The sequence below is a fragment of the Ailuropoda melanoleuca genome, chromosome 13 (genome assembly GCF_002007445.2).
Source record: "Ailuropoda melanoleuca isolate Jingjing chromosome 13, ASM200744v2, whole genome shotgun sequence".
NCBI classification, from domain to species: Eukaryota; Metazoa; Chordata; class Mammalia; order Carnivora; family Ursidae; genus Ailuropoda; species Ailuropoda melanoleuca.
In genome coordinates, this window is record NC_048230.1 from 30,217,659 (window position 1) to 30,225,300 (window position 7,642).

Below are 7,642 nucleotides of genomic sequence, written 5' to 3' on the forward strand. Positions count from 1 at the left end.
TTTTTTTTTTTTTTTTTAAGATTTTATTTATTTATTCGACAGAGATAGAGACAGCCAGCGAGAGAGGGAACACAAGCAGGGGGAGTGAGAGAGGAAGAAGCAGGCTCACAGAGGAGGAGCCTGATGTGGGGCTCGATCCCATAACGCTGGGATCACGCCCTGAGCCGAAGGCAGATGCTTAAACCGCTGTGCCACCCAGGCGCCCCAAAAGCCTAGCTCTTCTTAAGTATTTACTCTTCCAGATGAATTTTAGAATTAGCCTGTCAATTTTGTCAAAATTCCTATTGTAATTTTGGTTGGAACTACATTGAATTTGTAAATTATCTGGGTAAAATGGCATCTTTACAATGAGTCTTCCCTTCAGGGAAAATGGTATGTGTCTTCATTTATGAAGTTTTTCACTTTCCTTCAGTGAATACTTAGAGTTTTCTTTGTGTGAGTATTGAACATATAGTTTGTTCCTAGGTTTGAAAAATCTTGGGAGGAGGTAGGGCATTATTAATGAGATCTTTTCATTTCATTTTCTTTCCATTGTATGTTGTGGAGATTATGCTACATACACAATTCTGTATTCTGTTTATTAACTTAATATTTTGCCATATAAGTTTCCTAATAAAAACATAAATTTTATGGTTGCAACATTGTCCAACAAATATTTATGTGCCATAATTTATTTAACCATTCTTTAGGTTGGTAGATTCTGATTTTTAAAATGCTAAATACTACTGTGATGAACATCTTTGTGCATAAATCTTTGTTCAATTTTGGATTATTCCTTAAAATGTACTCCTATTAAGTAATATTTCCCTATCTTGTGCATAACATAGATATTCCCTGAAAAGTCTTGGATAACACAAAATCAGGGTAAGTTGAAATTATCTTCATATTTTTTTTTAAAGTTTTAATATTTTGCTCTTATTCAATTACTTATTCTTACAAACTGGACCTGCATTCTTCTTAACTCTCAGTCACTTTTTGGACATGATTAGAAAGTAACAAAATGGGGCATAAACAAATAGCAGTGCCATTATCCAAGCTGATGCATGAGAGTCTATGTGGGACCAAAAGCAATGCAAGACTGACTACGGAAGGCCATTATCCCCCTGTGCCTGTGACTTTTGCCCTTACATTCTTTCTTTGCATTGTTCATTTGTACACTTGACTTCTTTGCATTTCTCAGTGTGATATAAAATCTCTCACATCTTCAAAATTTTATTATGTGCCTTATGGGACTATTTACATAAAGCTGAGTGCTGCATAACTCAGGGAATGTCTTTATACTGAATGTAATTTAATTTTCTTGATTCCTTGGGGTTAATATAGAATCAATTTTTAAAATTTCTTCCCTAAGGCCTATGGTGGTATGTAGGACTATTTTCTCCTATGCTAAAGGCACTAAATTGCTGTGTTTCTTGATCATTAAGTAAATTTTTATGCCTTTTTTCGTCTCTGCCCTGTTTAAGACTTTCAGCTTTCTCTTCTCACTGCTATCTGCATGCCTGCATGGAATAGTTTCTCCTCCCTCTTCTAGTTCACTGCTTTTAATTTTTTATGAGTTTGGAAACCAGATTGCCAGGTCTTTTAAAATCGAATCCAAGTAAAAATTAATAGCCTCTGAGAAAGGTCTTCAATGAATCGAAGCTCTAGAAGTAATGGGCATGATCTTTAGGGCATGGACTTTGGTGATTTCTGTTTTGTTTTTGCAGAGATCTTTTTTCATCTCCTTTATTTCCCTGGGTCTTTGCTGTGCTCCAGATAGATGAGATTGTCAGAGAACCAAGTTCCACATAAATGAAGTTCCATTACAATTATTATATTGGTAACATTAAGATGCCTCTTTCTCTTTTCCTCTACTGAATTTTGGTTCTTTACTTTCTTTTGTCCCTTTCACATTGTGTGTCAGGCTGGTTGACTAAATCTAAAGAAAATGTTAATTGGGCTTCAGATGTGTGAGATAAGGTCCAACGGAAACCTTCACTTCCCTTACCTTTTCTTCCTCGCAACTCTTTTTAATAATTAAAACTTCTCCATATTTCATACGACAAAACCACAATTCCCTTATATTTAAAATAATTCATTTCTTATCTAAAGATTCTTTTGATTACAAATAAGTGACGTGTACTCCATATAAAAGAAAACAAAGACAACCTACACAACTCTACTGTATTCTTATCTTTACTTTTACTCACGGCTAATTGATAAGGGCTGTGTTACTAAACCAAGATTGTGTGGTTATTCTCTGTAAAGGCCAGTCATTCCCCCTTTGCTTCTAATTGCCTCTCCTAATATTTACTAACTACCTGCCAACTACTTAGGTGCTTTGAGTGAGGGAATATGGCAGGTTCAACAAAACCCATGCAATATTGGAGAATCAACTGAAACATGTTTTATGAGTGGTGGGTCAGTGGCTTCATCTTTGTGTTTGGGTACAATAAATATCCTTGATGATGATAATGTTTTTATGAGGATTAGATTAAATTAATGTAACATGCGTGGCACCTGGGTGGCTCAGCTGGTTAAGTGTCCAACTCTTGGTTCTAGCTCAGGTCATGATTTCAGAGTTGTGAGATGGAGCCCAGCATGGAGTTCCCTACTCAGCAGGGAGTCTGCTTGGGATTCTCTCTCTTCCTCTCCCCAACACTCTAAAATAATAACTAAATAAATCTTTAAAAAAATAATGTAACCTATGCAAAACACCTAGGTATAGGCTTATTACATTGAATGATAATAGTCTACACGTACCAACTTAAAATCTTCACATCAATCCTATCAGATACAGTTTTTAATTTCTAATTCACAGATAGGTAACCTAAGATCTAGAAATGTAGAATAACTTTCTTGAGATCACACATTTAGTAAATAGTTAAATCACGATTTGAGTGTAGTTGGGTCCAGGGTCCTTGTTATTAAACACCTGTGGTATCTATAGGTACCACGGTCTTCTAGAGTCTTGTCACCTTGTTATACTTCGATTTCTCACTTTTCTTTACTCTTTGCATTCAGTTATTAAGAAAGTTCTGTTAATTCTTCCCAGACAATGGCTGTTGGAACTATTCCTTTCTATTCCTACTGCCACAATTCTTGACTATCAGCTGTCACCTTCTTTAGCTCATAAAATAGTAATATCTTCTTAACCATGTCCTTCCATGCTGAAATCCATCCGACTAGATAAAGTTTTAAACACTGTCTTCTTGTCATTCTGCTCAAAGACATCATGGTGTCTTCCTTTTCTGGGCAGCACCCTCTGCAGTTTGGTCCTGGCCCACTTTCCCAACCTCTTATCAACCAGACGTTGGTAAGATGTTACCAGATGTTTTATCTCTTGATTAGTAAATACTCTTCTATTCATCTACACTTGTTGGTCATTGGTCTGTTTTTTAGATTTGCACCATGTCTATCTGTAGTTCACACCAATGCCTGTCTTTGTTAAGAAGGCAACTCAACTCCAAAAGGGACTTATTCTTTGACTTAAGAGTTGTTATGCTTATTTCCTGCTTTAAAGTTTTGTTGATTCTCTAGGGCCCTCCCTGGAATAGTTTTCCTTCTTTCCATTTGTATTTTTTCCTATTCTACTTTCCTCAAGTAGCAGTCCCATACCATTCCAGTCAAACTTATCTCTCTTCCTTTTATGAATCATTACAGAACCTACTGTTTTACTCATGTTTTAACACTTAATTCTATATTATGCTATATTAATATTTACATGTTTAAAGCATTTGTTTTCTAAATAGGTTATGAGGTTCTAGCAGGAAAGACATCTCTCAAATTAGGTAAATATGCTCTGTGGTACTTACCACAGTCATAAGCATACGGTAGGCACAAATACTTGTCAAGCATTTATAAATGTCAATGTAAAAATATAGTTTTGTGGGGCGCCTGGGTGGCACAGCGGTTAAGCATCTGCCTTTGGCTCAGGGCGTGATCCCGGCGTTATGGGATCGAGTCCCACGTCAGGCTCCTCTGCTATGAGCCTGTTTCTTCCTCTCTCTCTCCCCCTGCTTGTGTTCCCTCTCTCGCTGGCTGTCTCTATCTCTGTCAAATAAACAAAATCTTTAAAAAATATATATAGTTTTGCTTCTTCATATCGTACATGAATTTTTCACTTTCCAAAAAAAAAGGAGATTTACTGGAAACTTCTTTTAAGTAGTAGCTTCTCTATGTGGAAATGCTTTTAAGTGTTAGTCTTGAAATTATTAAATATTCATCAAACAACCGAGGTGGGAGTTGGTGGGGAAAATGTTGAAGCTATTGAGTTTGGAATTATCAATTGCAGTTAAAAAGATTTAAGATTATGAAAAACAATCAACGAGAAAAATCTCTTTTACATCAACTTTTGAGAGATACTTTCATTGTATAATATGGTTCACGTTTTTCAAATGATGCATTCTGTGTTCTCATTTATATTTCATAGACCATTATCTTGAGGGTAACTGATAAAGTTTGTTTGCATTTAGACTGCGGCTCTGCCCACCCATTCAGTGTGATCTTGACCTGGTCATCTAACCTCTCAAAGACCCACATCTAGAAAACTGAGATAATATTGATGGGATGTTGTGAGAATTAAATGAGATAATACATATAAGGCATTTGGTAAAGCATTTGAAACCAGTAGGCAATCAATCAATGCTGGATGTCATTATTCTTTATTCAGTAGGGAGAGAACTGAGGAAAAAGGGTAGTCAAGGTGAACTTGATGGTTTGCTTAAGAGACTTCAAGGTGCCAGGGGAAGACATATGCAGAGGTGAGTACGAGTGTGCAGAGCTGATAGACCAAGAAGGGGCATTTTGACTGGTATAGATGGCACTGATAAGTTGGTATGTATAAGGTAAGGTTGGGCTAATTTATACACATTTGCATGTTCCTCTTACATGACATATGTTGTTTCCAAATTTAAGTTAGACTAAATGATCATTTTTGACTAGAATGGATTTTTAGTTGGTTGAAAAATTAGCATTCTCAGATTTCAGGTATCATTGACAGAAAAGCAAATCAGGGAGAAGAGCTGAGAACAGGGGTAACTTCTCTCTACAATGGTGTTCACCATCCCTGCTATACCCCACCCTTATGTCTGTCAGGGACAGAGGGTTTCCTCCACAAAGTTAGAGTGTAGCAGCAAATTGCAAGACTTAACAGCAGTATTATGTGGAAGAGAATGGGCTGAATAGAATCAGGCTGGATGATGAAAACAGCAAGGCAGTGAGTTCATTCAGTGGGTACTCGCACTGCTCAGTGTGAACATGGGATCTGGGAAAGGTCAGCCAAAAGAAATGGAGACTGATCTTTGGGAGTATGATGAGGACAGTGAGTCAGAGTTACTCACTTCATCAGAGTAAGAGACCCTGTGGGTCACAGCTATTAGAGCTTACTGTGGGAAAATCCAATAAAGAGAGCTCTGCTACTAAAACTGAACAATTACAGTGTTTTTCTAATTTCCAGGGAAAATGGGCTTCAAGGTTTTCATTTTGTGAATTGTTATTAAACTTTGGGTACTTCCTGCTTTGTGAAAAGTTGCAAACAAATTTTAAAGGAAAAACATGGACCTATTATTTCTTAAAAATACATTTTCAAAAATATGTGAGAGATCTGAACAAACATAATATAGCCAGACTTAGCGCTGGTAAAATTGTCATGTCCATATGGCAGAATTAAATCTATCAATATTTCATGGTGTTCCACAATGAGCACAATAATTTCTAAGTACTGCCACCTGAACTAGTTTGAAAACTAACACATTACACCCCTTCCCGCCTTTTGTTATTTCTTGTGGGAAGAAATGTTATTAGCCTCAGTGAAACTCACAAAGGTTGAGATACAAAGTAATCTTTAAAATACACAAACAAACAAACACCCCAAAGGAATATTAAATAGGGTATATCTGAGTGCAAAAAAGAATAAGGTAACAATAGCTACTGCTTCCTAAGCACTTACTATATGCCAGGCTCTGGGCTAACTATTGTTCAAAGGTTAATTTTTACAACCATCCTGTGAGGTATCATCATCCCCAGCATTAGACAGATGAAGAAAAAAAGGCTCGGAGACTTGCTTAAGGTCACATAGCTGGTAAGTGGTGGGTGACACTGAGATTTAAACCTAGGCTTCCAGATTCCAATCATGATGACGTTGTAGTGCTTCTTTGTGTGTATGAATATATATTTTTGCATATATATTAACCCTTGTAGTCATTAGCTAGATCAAGATATTGAACATTTCCAGCAATCCAGAAAGCTTCCTCCTGCCCTGTCAAATCCCCCATAAATAATCACTACGATGCGACTATCACCATAGATAGGTTATAGCTAGAGTAATCTAAGTTTTTGGAGTTATTGCCAGAAGATTTCATCTATCAATCCTTCACCTTGCCATTTTAGCTGTGGTATTTAAAGCTGCCCTAACTTTTCAAGCATTCATTATAGAGACTAGCTGTTGAAAATGGCTTCATATTCAATTTCTTGTATTATTCTGAAGTTAATACTAATTTTTTAAAAAAATCAAAGAAACTCCTGAAGTAGATTCAAAGAACTGGGAGCAAACAAACTATCTTGGGAACAGACACAGGTTCCTTGACTGCGGTAATTTGGGGGCATCTATTTCCAATCATGGCGTTTCATTAGGAAATAGATGACCAGGAAAGGTCGTCTCAGTTTATGGACGGGAAGATTAGCCAGACAGAGTATGTAATAGTGATTGCTTCACATCATCTTACAGCACACGAAAAAATTTACGTCCAGATATCTTCCACAGCTGACTTGCTGTTTTATGATGCAAGGGAAAGGAAAAGGGGAAGAAGATCTAGGTGGAGGATAATGGGGGAAGTAAGACCTCAGAGGAGGCTTTATTGTGGTGGCTTTCCGTGCCTTGCCCACCAGCTCTTAAAAACCACATTACTTCTTGTCCAACCTGGCAGCGACAGAAGCAGCGTCACAACTTCACCTCAGGCTGTGGTTGGTGAATTTTCAGCAGTTATTCTAGATAACATAGTTTCTCTTCTCTCCCCTTCCTCCCCATCCATCTACCCACCCATGGCTGGTTTTGCACCTCGTTCTGATTCCCACCACAGCCAACTGTGGCATTTGAAGCAGTTTACATATTACAACTGAGCATCAGGCAAAGAAAAACCGACATATGTAGGGCTTGATGATTCCAGGAGTGATGTGTATGTAAGGTGACTGAAGTGGGGGAAATCCAGAGGAACGTTCTGCCCATTAAAGCAGGAGGACAGGCCCAGAAGTGGGCGCACGTGACAGCAGCAGCACCTCGAGAGTGACATCACCCCTCCGGAGGCGGAGCCGAACTATTTAGGGCCTTGTCTGCTATTGAGCTTCCACCCCTCTTCCCCACCAAATGCCCTCGACCCCACCAGTCAGAGCCCCTTGAGGAAGCGAGAAATGCCCAGACCTCACAGAGCGGCAGAGTCAGGGCCCAACCTCTCGGCGCAGGGAAGGGGTCGGTCTTCACTCTCTCTCCCAGCCGCTCCCCACCCCCAAACTGTGGAGGGGGCGGGGGCGCGCGCGCTCCAACACGCACGCGCCCCCACGCACGCGCTCTCCCTCCGCGCTCGCGCTCCTCCCCACCCGGGCCCGGAGGGGGCGGGGCTGCGGGCGGCCTGGGAGGGTGCGACGCCCCCGGCGCGGCGGCGGCGCT